The sequence below is a fragment of the Penicillium diatomitis genome (genome assembly GCF_028827545.1).
Source record: "Penicillium diatomitis strain IBT 30728 chromosome Unknown utg000005l_segment0_segment0, whole genome shotgun sequence".
In the NCBI taxonomy this organism is placed as follows: domain Eukaryota; kingdom Fungi; phylum Ascomycota; class Eurotiomycetes; order Eurotiales; family Aspergillaceae; genus Penicillium; species Penicillium diatomitis.
Window position 1 is genome coordinate 2,258,584 of NW_026623177.1, and position 13,453 is coordinate 2,272,036.

The following is a 13,453-nucleotide window of genomic DNA, read 5'->3' on the forward strand; positions in this document are numbered from 1 at the left end:
ATAAAATATCTTTATAATAAAGTATATATCTTCGCTATTATTTCCTACTAGATAGCGCCCGACTTTAACGAAGATAATTAACTAAGTATACTATCCTTTTATATTATTAAGGATTTATCTAAAATACTACTAGATTCGGAAGGAATTAAAGTCTAGCTTCCCGAGTTCTAAGACTTTACGGATCTTTATTCGGCCTAGAAGACTAAGACTCTATTATATTATAAAGAAACTAACTATATAATTAACTTACTTCCTAGTAAGTCTCTATCCTATAGACTAATCTATTTATTATTAAGAACCGAGTTAAAAGAATTACGAGAGTATATTCGAGTTAATCTTAAGAATAGGAGGATCTAACTATCTAAAAGTCCTATAGATATATCTATTATAGAGGGGAATGCTCAAGGCAGTCTGATCTCACCAGACAGGTCGAGTCATAGAGGAACCAAACCACAACCACCAGCACGTACGTCCAGAGATCTCCCAGCCCGACCGTACAACACCTATCCGAAGGATGTCCGAAGGTAAAGAGGAAGATCAAAAAGAGTGTGTTATTGTAATACAAAGGAATCCGACTGTAAAGACTGTACTGAACTCCCTTGAAGCCGTTCAATCCGATGGTTGCATCATGTCCTTCGCATCCGTATGGTTGTCCGCCTTATCATTATTGTCAAGTTGATTGACTCCCTCTCCTTATGTCTAAACAGCCTCTCCCGACCGTAAGGCCACCATCAGGCACATACACCTTAACAGACTATCTGCTCTATATACATGCAACCGGATTCCCTACTATACTATCTATAATTATAGGCCTATAGCTATCTTAGGTATCCTAACCCTTCCTTTCTGTAATAACTAGAGCTAGATAAGCTATAATCTTACTATGTAGCTCCGGTTAGTTATATAAGGATCCTTAGTCCTCTATATATATATAGTTATATCTATAGCTATACTTAGAAGAACTATATCCTATCTATCTTTTAGATCTTATCTAATAGTAAACCCTTATATTAGCTAAGCCTCTATATTTAACTACTTAAGAGCGAAAGCTTACTGAGAACTATACTTACTAAGCTCTCGAGACTAAACGATCCCTAAAGATCTAGCTTAAATTACTAACTATTTATAGTACCGAGTAATCCTCTTCTTACTATACTAAAATTTTTAAAAATTATATAATAGTATAAGAGAGGGCCCGAATCCTAAAAAACTCTATTCTACTATAGTTAGTATATAGGATATCCTTCTAGAAGAGATCTAATCTACTAGTAGTTAAGTAACTAGAAATAAAACTAGAAGAAAGATATCTAATTAGAAATAAAAGCTTCCTTATTTATATAAACTATAATCCTTATTAACTTATAGAATATCGAAGTATATAAATCTCTCCTAATAGAATTTAATATATAGGAAAATCTATATAGGACTTATATCCTATACTCTAAACTTCTTATACTACTCCTAGAGCCCCCTTACTAGTTACTATCTAGTATACTATAACTAGTATTACTATTAACTAGTAATACTCTAATAATCTTACTAGCTAATATAGCTAAACTCCTTTAAGGCTTATACTAAAGTATCCTTAATCTTACTTCTTAGAAGAAGATTATCTATTAAGCTACTTTCGACTAAATTATAACTACTTAATATCTCCTAGAATAGATACTATAAGTATATCTACTACTAGCTAATTAAGATAGTACTAATATATCCTAAGAATCTAGTTTAGATACTACTATCCGAAAATAACTAGTTAAAGTAGTCCTAAAAATTAAGGATTATATAGTTATAATTAGGAATAATAGAGCTAGAGAGTATTAATATAACTATAAACGCTTCTTTATAGAAGTAAGCTAACTCTCCGACTTAATCCTCTAGGACTTAACTAAGATTATATATATATCTAGAGCTCTAGTAGATAATATATAGAAAGCCTATTATATCTAGTCTAAATATATTAATCTAATATATAATATATAATATACCGCTATATAGACTAAGTTCCGAGAATAGATTAAAAGTAAATTCTCGGAGTATATTAGCGCTAAATATAGGCTTAACTAACTTATAATCTATAAGTAAGATAGCTAGTAGGAATTCGCTAAGTATATCTATAATCTATAGTAGTTTATATCTAATTATAAATATAAGTTCCCTAAAGATCTTATTATTTAATTCCTTTACTAAGATATCTATACCGAACTCTAGAAGAAGGAGACCGAGAATCCTAATAAGCCTATAATCTTATATAGTATTATCGATCGGTTTATCTAATATAAGTAAGATACTATAATTATAAATTATATTAGCCGAAGAAACTAGAATACTAATAGTAATATCTATATAGATAGTCTTAATACTACGAATACCGATATATATACCTACTATAACTATAGCTAAGTACGCTATCTTTAATTCGTCTATAAATAAAAGCGTAATCCTAGAAGCTTCTATAGCTATAGAGATAGATATAGATATAGGAGATAAGGAGATTATAGTAATAATAGTAGCTACGACCGGAGCTAAGTAGATTAATCGAAGCCTAAGCCTAAAGAAAAGGATATAGATAATAATAATTTAAAAAACTAAGTTACTCGGATAAGATAGATATACTTATCTAATATATAATAGTAGTATTAGAGAGCTAGGATTAGCCTAATAATAACTTCTTAGATCTCTTATAGGCTAAGTAGGCTACTAATTATAATAGTACTCTTACTATCCTAGGAGATAGCCTATTAATCTATTAGGCTTATATTAGTCCTCTGATATAGAATATTAATATATAAGCTCTACTAGATAGTAGTATCTTATATATATTTATATCGAAATCGGTTTTAAAGAAGTATAGGAGCTAGCTTCTTATAATATATAATAAATATATCTTAGAAGTTAAGCTTCCTGATAGATAGAGTATATAGTCTAATACTTCTTACCGACTACTAATATATATTAGTAGTTAGTAAGAGTATATATAAGTATAGGTCCTAGATCTATCTAGATTTAATCTAATCCTTAGTAGAAATTTCCTTATAGCTAAGAATCCTTATATTAATTAGATTATCTTAGTAATAATTATCTATAATTATACTAGTTTATACTAGATTAAAGCTATCGATTCCTCTTATAATAAAGAGCTTAAAAAAGCTAAGCTTAATCTAATTAGCTACTACTAAGCTTAATAATATACTAGGAAGAAGGACTCCGAGAGCTTTCTATTAGCTCTCTAGCCTATCTAAGAGAAGCTAAATATAGTCTCTAAGTTTATATATCTAGATCCTAAGATATATAAAATTATCTAATAATTCCTAGATATTATATAAGATAAGCTTTCTAATATCCTTTCTCCTATATAAGCTATAAACTATATAATTAATACTAGAAATATAAAGCTAGTTAATATTAATACCTATACTCTTTCTTATAAGAAGCTATAGGAGTAGATAGCCTAAGTTAATCTACTTCTAAAGAAGAGACTTATATATCTATCCTCGAGCCTATAGGGATTCCCTATCCTATTTATTAAGAAAGCGAATAGAAAGTAGCGGATATATATCGACTATTATATCTTAAATAATATTATAATAAAGAATAGATATCCTCTACCTCGGATTTAAGAACTATTTAGCTAGATCGGAGCTATACTATTCCTCTTAAAGATAGACTTAGTATCCGGATTCTAGTAAGTATATATATATAAAGATTTAGTAGCTAAGATAGTCCTTAATACTATCTAGGATAAGTATAAATAGCTCGCGATACTATTTAGTCTCTATAATACCCTAGCTATCTTCTAAATAGTTATAAATAAAGCCTTATATCCCTTCTTAGGTAAGTTTATTATTATATACCTCGATAATATACTTATCTTCTTAAAAATATAAGAGGAGTACTATAAGTATCTATAAGGGGACTTCCTTTATTAAAGTATCCTATTAGGTAATCTATAGCCTAGTAATTATTAGGTAATCTATAACCTATATCCTAGTCTAGCTATATAATAGTTAGGCGTAAGGCCCTCCTATAGCTTCTAGGAAGCTAGGCTCCTAGGCCTTCTCTACCTAGCCTCGGATCCCTATTATCCTATATATTCTAATCCGAAGGATTATAATCTCTATAGTAGCTCTATCCTATCTCTTCGGGTAGCTAATTAATTAATTAATTAATAGAAGAGGAAGTTAAGAGTAATTCTCTTAAGAGTATAAAGAGAAGGGACTATAAGATAGATACTAGAGAAGAGACCGGTAGGGATCTCTACGAATTAGTCTTTATACTAATCTAACTATTATAAGCTATCTCTTTCCTAATAATTAAGTCTAGCTATCTTACTAAAGTAGCTATCTTAATAATTCTAATTCTTCTCTTTATTATTACTATAAGAGATAGCGCTATAAATCTATAGTTATATCGATAAATCCTAGGAACTATAAGTCTAGGAAGTATTTAACTTAGAACCTAAGAATATTAAAGATCCTCTACTAGCCTCTCTAATCCTAACTAAGAGGATCTTAAATATCTCCTAGGAGACTTAGACCTCTTCTATCGGTTCGGAAGCTTAAGATCCTCTATTTATATCTATCTTACTATAACCTAGGAAACTATTAATAAGTATTAAGATAGCTACTTTAGTAAGGTAGCTAGACTTAATTATTAGAAAAGAGATAGCTTATAGTAGTTAGATTAGTATAAAGACTAATTCTTAGGGATCCCTACTAGTCCCTTCTCTAGTATCTATCTTATAGTTCTCTCTCTCTATACTCTCGAGAGGATTACTCTTAACTCCCTCTTCTATCGATCGATCGATCGATTAGCTACCCGAAGAGATAGGATAGAGCTACTATAGAGGTTATAATCCTTCGGGTTAGAATATATAGGATAATAGAGATCCGAGGCTAGATAGAGAGAGCCTAGGAGTCTAGCTTCCTAGAAGCTATAGAAGGGCCTAATACCTAACTATTATATAGCTAGGCCGGGATTATAGGTTATAAGTTACCTAATAATTACTAGGCTATAGATTATCTAATAGGGTATTTTAATAAAGGAAGCCTTTTTATAATTATCCTTCCTTCTAGGAATACTAGATCCTAGTAGATAGGCTAGATCTATAAAGACTAGGTTTTCTTTATTCTTATCTAATAGATAGTCTATAGAGACTACTATAGGAGAGATAGAGATTTCTTTTCTATATACTCTCTTAAGTCTTTCTTTCTCTTCTTTCTTACTTCTTCTTATTATTATCTCCTATAGCTCCGAGAGTACTAGCTAGGACTACTATTATAACTCGATCTAAGTATATAACTATATAGGTAGCTATTCCTTCTCTAATAGATAGTATAGCGCGAAAGATAGCGCTAAGAAAAGTAGCTATAAAGAAGATAGTATTAAGGAAGATTACTATTAGTAGTATAAAAGAAATAGTAAGAAAGATAGCTACTAGTAGAGTTTAGAAGACTACTTCTATAGTATAGCTAAGACTATTAGCTATATAGATACTATTATTAATTTAGCTCTTCTAGTATATTCTATATCTAAGAACTACTATAAAGAAGTATACTAGTACTCTAGCTCTCCTAGTATCTATAATTCCTATTACTCTATTTAAGATTAATTATATATTTAATATAAAGGCCTTAGTTTTCTACTAGTAGTACTATAGGTATAGTAGTAGCTATTCTCCTATAAGTTTATTTCTTATATCCTTTTTATAGAGTCCCGCTAATAGAGATCTTCTAGATATCTATAGTAATAGCTAGGAATATATATAATCTCGGGATATTCCTATATTAGATAGCTTATCTCTAGGAGCTAAATATAGATACTAACTAGATAGCTAATTATACTCGTTAGCTAGATATCTTACTATAGATAATATATAATATAGCTACTAATCTAGCTAGTATTTTTAAATAGATAGAAATTAAGTATTAATAGCTATTCTAGCCTATAGATATATAGGTTTAGAAGTCGGTTACGGAGGCCGCTAGGGACTATTATAAGTTTATAGAGGCCTATCGCTAGATAACGATTAGGAAGCTATATCCTTCTAGTAATATTTCGAATAATATTTTAGAGAAGTTCTATATAAGTTATCTTTCTTAGCTATAGCTTAGGGATATAGGATATAGTATATAGAGTATCGCGAAGATAGCTTTCTTCTACCGGTTTATATTAGAGATAATAGTATAGATCTAGTCTCTAGGATCTTCTATAGTAAGAAATACTACTAGTATAGTAGTTATTCTTAGAAATAGAATAATACTCCTCGATTACTATACCGAGAAGATATAGGAGATACTTCTATTAGTCTATCTATAGTTAATCTAATAGACTCTAGTTCCTTTCTTTTATTTCCTAAATTTATTAATACTTTATTTTATATTAGCTATATCTAATTTAGGGATCTATTAGTTATATTTAGATAGCTATCTCTTCTATTTAACTAGAAAGTATATTTTACCGTCGATTTATCGTTTATCTTTAATTTTCTTAATTTTATACTTATTATTATCCTCTAGCTTAGGTATTAGTAGTATATCTTTTTCTAAATAGTCCTTCCTTTTCTAAGATTTAAGAAGGGAGATATAAAAGATATTATAGAGATAATTATACTAATCGGATAGTACTAGTCTATATACTTATTTTCTAATAACTTTAATAATTCTAAAAGAGCTAATAAAGTATAGAAAGAGCTTTCTACTAGTTTTTAGTTATAGATTTTTTATAGATAGTCTAATAAGAATACTCTTTTTTAAGCTTAGGGACTTATAGGCCTTATTATAGTCCTTTACTATACTTTTAGTTACTAAGTACTAGTATTTCTTTAGCTTCTCTCTAAAATATTCGAGTTTCTTAAGCCTAGCTATAATAGTAAGGACTTTAAATTTCTTTAGTTTTACTTATACTTCTATATAGCTAGTAGAAGTTAGTATTTTCTTCTCTATAGCTTTATCCTCGAAGATCTATCTAAAATCTAGTAAATAGTCTATAAATACTTTAAATAGTAAGATATCTATAGATATATTTCTTATATTATTATATATAAATTCTGTAGACTATAGTAGGATTAGCTATATTATCTACTCCTCTCCTATAAAGTACTATAAGTAGTACTCTAGGATCTAGTTTATCCTTTCTATTTAACTATCTATCTATAGATAGAAGGCTATTAATAACTATAATCTTACTTTAGAGATATAATAAAGCTTTATCTAGAATTTACTAGTAAATACTAGTCTATAGTTACTAATAATTTCTTCTAGCTAGCTATATTTTAGCTTAACTTCGGAGTAGATAATCTTAGCTAGCTTAGCTATTATAATTATTATAGATACTATAATAAATAAGCTTAGCTTTATAAATCTATCTATAATTATAAGAATAGAGTTAACTAACTATCTCTTCTATACTATAGAAGATAAGCTAGTTATAAAGTCTATTAAGATTTCTATAAATAATCTAGTAGATACTAGTAGAAGTTATAGTTTACTATAGGATTTATACTAATAGGGAATAATATTTTAGTAGATTTAATAGTATCCTATATAGTTAGTAATATCTTTATTAATATTAGATTAGTAGAACTTCCTTTAGATTAGGTTTAATATTTTTATTCTTCTAAAATATCCTATAAGAGGGTTATTATAATAGATACTTAGTAGTTTTATCCTTAGATTACTCCTATTTAGGATATAAATCCGGTTCTTAAATTATACTAATCTCTTAAGATCGATATTCTAGCCCTTCTACTTCGAGATATAATCTCTAATTATAGCTTTATAGTACTAGATCTCTAGATCCTTATTTTAGAGTCTTTAAAGTAGTTTCTTTAGGTCCTTACTAGTATCCTAGTAGACTATCTTAGGAGTATAAGCTATCTAGACTTATATATAAGAGACTAGTCTTATATAGCCTAGTTTCTTCTAGTTAGTTCTTTTAACTAACTTATCTTATCCTTTATTTTCTTTAAAGATAAGAATACTTAAGATTAAGTCTTTTACTATTAGGATCCGGCTATCTATAGTATTATATATAGTCTAGACTTTTACTATCTAGTAATTAGCTTTAGGTATCTTAGCTAATATCTACTTCTTAAGTAGTAAGATTAAGTTAATCTTATAATCTTCTAGAAGCTATTAATAGGATAGTCTATCGGTAGGATTTAGCTTTTCTATCTAGTATTTAATTATAAAATTAAAAGATATTAGAGATAGATACTATTAAGCTTATCTACTATTTAACTTAGTTTATTTTATAAAAGCCTATAGATTAGTATAATCTAAATAGACTTCGATTAGATAGATACTTCCTTCTAGATAGTAATACTAGTACTTAAAGAAATATATAATTATAAAGAGCTCTTAGTTAGAAGTCCTCTAGCGGGTTTCTATACCTAAAAACTTCTTAGACTATATAGCTACTAGATACTAGACTTCCTAGCTATTAGCTTATAATATAATCCTAGCTATAGTACTATTTAAAGTATTAGTCTCTAGATAGATTAGCTTTTCTAGATCGAAGTAATATAGTAGAGATACCGACTAGAATACTATAATAAGTTATCTAAATATAAGTTATTCTTTAAGTATTAGTACTACTTTTCCTAGTTTCTTACTATTTTTGCTCCTTTTTAGTAAGAATATAAGAGGGAGAGCGATCCTTAAATAGTTTCGGATAAAATATCGATAGTAGTTTATAAAGCCGAGAAAGACTTAGATATCCCGGTAGGACTTTAGTAGCTCCTAGCTTATAATATCTTAGACTTATTAGGAATCTATAGAGATCTCTTTAGTAAAGATTATAAATCCGAGGAAGTCGATCTTTTTTAAATAGAATATATACTTAGAAGTCTTAGTATATAGGCTAGCTTCCTAGAGATAAGAGATAATATTATAGAGATATATTATATATTCCTTCTTAGATTTTAAGAAGATTAAGATATTATCTAGATATACTACTATATATATATTAAGGATATTATATAGTATAGTATAGATATAGTTTTAGAAGATAGCTAGTATATTAGTAAGCCTAAATAATATAATAGTATACTTAAAGTATCTATATTAGGTCCGGAAGGCTATCTTCTACTTATCTCCTTCTTTAATCTAGATCTAATAGTATATATCTTAGATATTAATCTTACTATAGTACTTTATATTAGCTAGATAGTCTAGGATCTCTAATATAAGAGAAAGGAGATATCGGTTCTTTACTAATATCTTATTAAATTCCTAGTAATTAATATAGAGTTATAAGAATCTATCTACTTTAGGGATAAATAGGATAGATATCTTTATAGGACTCTTAGAGGATCGAATCTAGCTATTTACTAGGTTTTTATTAATATAGTATTTTAATTTATCTAGTTCTTTTTAAGAGAGAGGATAGATAGGACCGAATAGTATCTTTATATCTAGGAGTAGATTAATAGAATACTTATATTAGTTAGAGGAAGATAGGATCTTTAAACTAGTAGAGAAGAAGAATCCTTAATAGTCCTCTAATTTAGAAAGGAGTTTAAGAGACTTAGGCGTAGCTTTAGATTCTTTATCGATAGGAAGCTAGATCTTCTTAGTCTTAGATAGATAGACTACTATAAAGATATAGACTTTATTTCTAGAGATCTTAGTAAATCTCTTAGGACTAAGAACTTCGAAGGTTAGGATACTAAACTACTACTACTAGTTCCTATCTAAGAGATAGATATTAAGGTTATAGAGGATAGTTATAGAGAGTAGTATAGGGCTATTACTAAGTTATAGATTATAGTTAATTATAATATAGGAGTAGATAAACTAATAGATTATATCTCGAAAGTCTATAGTCTAAATAGAGATAGACTAGACTCTATAGATAGGGATCTTCTATTAGTTAATAATATTAATTAAGAGAGCTATAAGCTTTATATTTTAGAATTTATACTATTAGATAAAGCTCTAGCTAATAAGATCTATCTTAGTTCCGCTATCGAGATCTATATAGATATAGAGGATATCCTAGACTATAATATCGATATTAAAGTATATTTATATCCCTATAAGATTTAGAGATAGAGATAGGGGATCTACTCTATCTCGGTAACTTTTTTCTAGATAGCTAATTAGATAGTCTTTTCTTTCTTAAGATAGTTATATATATAGTATTTCTTACTTCCGTAAGTAAAATAGGTATTTCTTTTCCTATTACTACTAATATAATTCTTTTTACTATTATATTAGTCCTTATACTTAGGGCTATTATAGGGCTTCCGATCCTTAGACTCTTTTATAGGATTATAAGAGTTATAGGAGTTATATTAGTCTCTAGTCCTCTTATTATCTCGGGAGATAACTAGCTAGTTATTAGTATCCTTTTATTTCTTAGGACCTAGGGACTAAATTTCCTAGTAGTAATAGACTATATCGATTATCTTATCCTAGATCTCTAGGAGCTTAATCTAGTATAGTTAAATAATATATAATAGATTATATTATAGCTTCGTAAAGTATAAAAGGGATTACTTCTTCTTAAGAACTTATAGGAAATATTACTCTAGGATATCTAATTATATATAGAACTCTCTTAGATTCTTATTATAATATTAGTATATTCTTTTAAGCTAAGCTATAATCTTAGATTCTAGGCTAATAGTATTTTTAATAAGTATAAGGATCTACTACTTAAAGTATTCCTAATCTTCTTTAATTAGCTAGGAATAAGTAGCTTCTTTCTCTTTATAGTATTAGTACTATTACTAATAGTAGATAGTATCTATATAACTAAGGGCCCTAATAATCTTATACTTCTCTATATAGTATTTCTTTAGGACTCTCTTAAATTACTTATAGCGATTAAGTAGCTACTCCTAATACTTTTAGAGGTTAAATTCTTTTATAAATAGAGGAATATTTATAAGTTTAATTTCCTTTTCCCCGAGTATACTTAAAGGAACTAATAATTATGGGATTAAGTATAAATAAGTAGAAAAGAAGGATATTTTACAAAGCTCTTAGAGATATTATTATCTTTACTATAAATAGAAATAAGATTTCTATCTTTTAATAGTTATCTAGTATAAGCTTCTAGTTTTTTCTTTTTTAAATTTAATATCTCCTACTTCTCGTAATTATTACCGCTATATTAAGAAAGATAGTACTAGATACGCTTCTCTAGCACTAAACTATATTTATTTAACTTATAAATATCTTTAGTATATATAGTACTTTAGGAATACTAAAAGCTTATATAACTACTTTACTACTTTAGAGCTATTCTAGGTAGTTTATACTTTCGATTAAATTAGTTTAGTATTATATAAGTTATATAATAGTTAGTATAACTTATATAAACCGGCAAGAGACTCTAGATCTTTATAAAAATAGTAGTAATTCGATATTAATCTATCCTAGGTTCTTATAGATATAATATAGGATATATAAGTATTCTAGTAGTACTTATAAATCTATTAAAGATATCTAGGAGTTAAGTATCGCTAGAGGATCTATATATATTCCTATCTAGCTAGTCGCGATATATACTAATCTTTTCTTTATAAGTAAAGATCTAGTAGTTATCTTTATAGATATAGTTATAGCTTATCGGAAGGAGTATTTTTTCGAAGGTCTAAAATGTATATAGTTAGTAAGAAAAACCTAGTATTTTAATAGCATAAATATAAGCTAACTTTAGTAGTATTATCGCTATTTCTACTATATAAAAATAAATAATTAGTACTAGAATTAGATATTAATTATAGGAGCTCCGACTAAGTAGATTAACTTATTATTAGATCTAGAGAAAGAAGATACTAGATATATACTATAGTAAATTAGTCTAGTAAATTTCGTAACTTATTTAAGAGATATAATAAATAATTACAGAATATTAGTAGCTAAGGCTATAGCTATATAAAATTAGATATTAGAGCTTATAGAGAAGTTCTAAGAGTAGTTCGGGGATATTTTAGTCTTAAGTCTTATATTTATTATTTAGTTTTTACTATCTTAGTTTTCTTATATTTTTAAAATTATATAATAGTTTTTACTATATTTTCTATATTATAGTTAGGAATTTATTTATTATATTTAGAAGACTAGTTCTTCTATTTAACTAGAAAATAAAGCTATTAATTAATCTTAGCTTTATTCTTAACTTCCTCTACTTTATATTTATCCTCTTCTTTAACTAAGTTAGATATTAAGAGACCTAGAAAGTCTATAGGTATAGGAAGTAGCACGAGATCTGAACGGGTTAGGGAGAGGAAGAAGGGAAAACCTACCTACGTAGGGGAAAACCTCTAAATCTCTTAATACTAGGCGATAGTTAGTCCTAATTATATACTACTTAGTACCGAGGGAGGAAACTCTATTATATCCCCCCTAGGACTAGCTATATAACTAACTAATTTTTAATATATATCTTTATACGTAGTATAAATAAGAATACCTAAGTATAATATCTAAGTTATTTTAGTAGACGTATTCTAAGTAATCTTTTACGATCGGCTTAGAATATACTATTCGGTTTGATTTTCGTAAAGATATTAGTAGTATTATCTTTACTCGGAATATTTACTAATTAAATAAGGTTCTTCTTTATAAGATCCTTAATTAAATAGTATCTTATAGAGATCTATATTAATTTCGGACTAATCTTAGGATAGTTTATATTCTTAATTATATTATCGGAATTATAAAATAACGTAATTAGTATATTATTTTCGAAGTCCCCTTCTTAATTTAAAGGTTCTATTAAGTATAATTTAGTAGTAATTTTAGCTAGATATAAGCCTTCCTTCGTAGCGGTCGCTAATATATAATATTTAGCTATACTTAAGGATTATATAATAACTTCCTATCTTTTTAAGCTCTATAATATTAGACTTCTAGCGAAAAACTATATATATACCTCTGTTAATTTATCCTTCTTAGTATTAGTAAAAGAGGAATTAATAAAATCTTTAAGATCTTTATTCGGTTCGTAAATAAAGAGGATTCTAAAGTCGATTATTCCTACGAAATACCTTAGTAGCGTTTTATAGGCTATTATATCTATATATCTCGGAGAGTTATTTCGTCGTTATAATTAAGATACGGCGGCTACTATATTAGGTCTTATTTTAATCGATAACTAACCTACTCTCCCTATTATCTTTATATAAATCCCTTTATCGAATCCCTTATTATTTAGATTATTAGGATTATTATTAGATTAAGGGATTTTCTAAGATAGGGATATTAGAATTAATAATAGATTATAATTTTCGAGATCTTTATTATAAAGTAATTTAGTTAAATAGGCCTATTAATTTATAAAAATTATATAAGGACCTTTTTCTTTAATAATATTATATCTAAGAAACCGTTTAAATAGAAGGATTTTTAACTTATATCTCTTAATTAATCCCGAACGAATTATTATAATATTTTTACTTAATCCTATCGCTAGAATATTATCTATATAAATTATAATA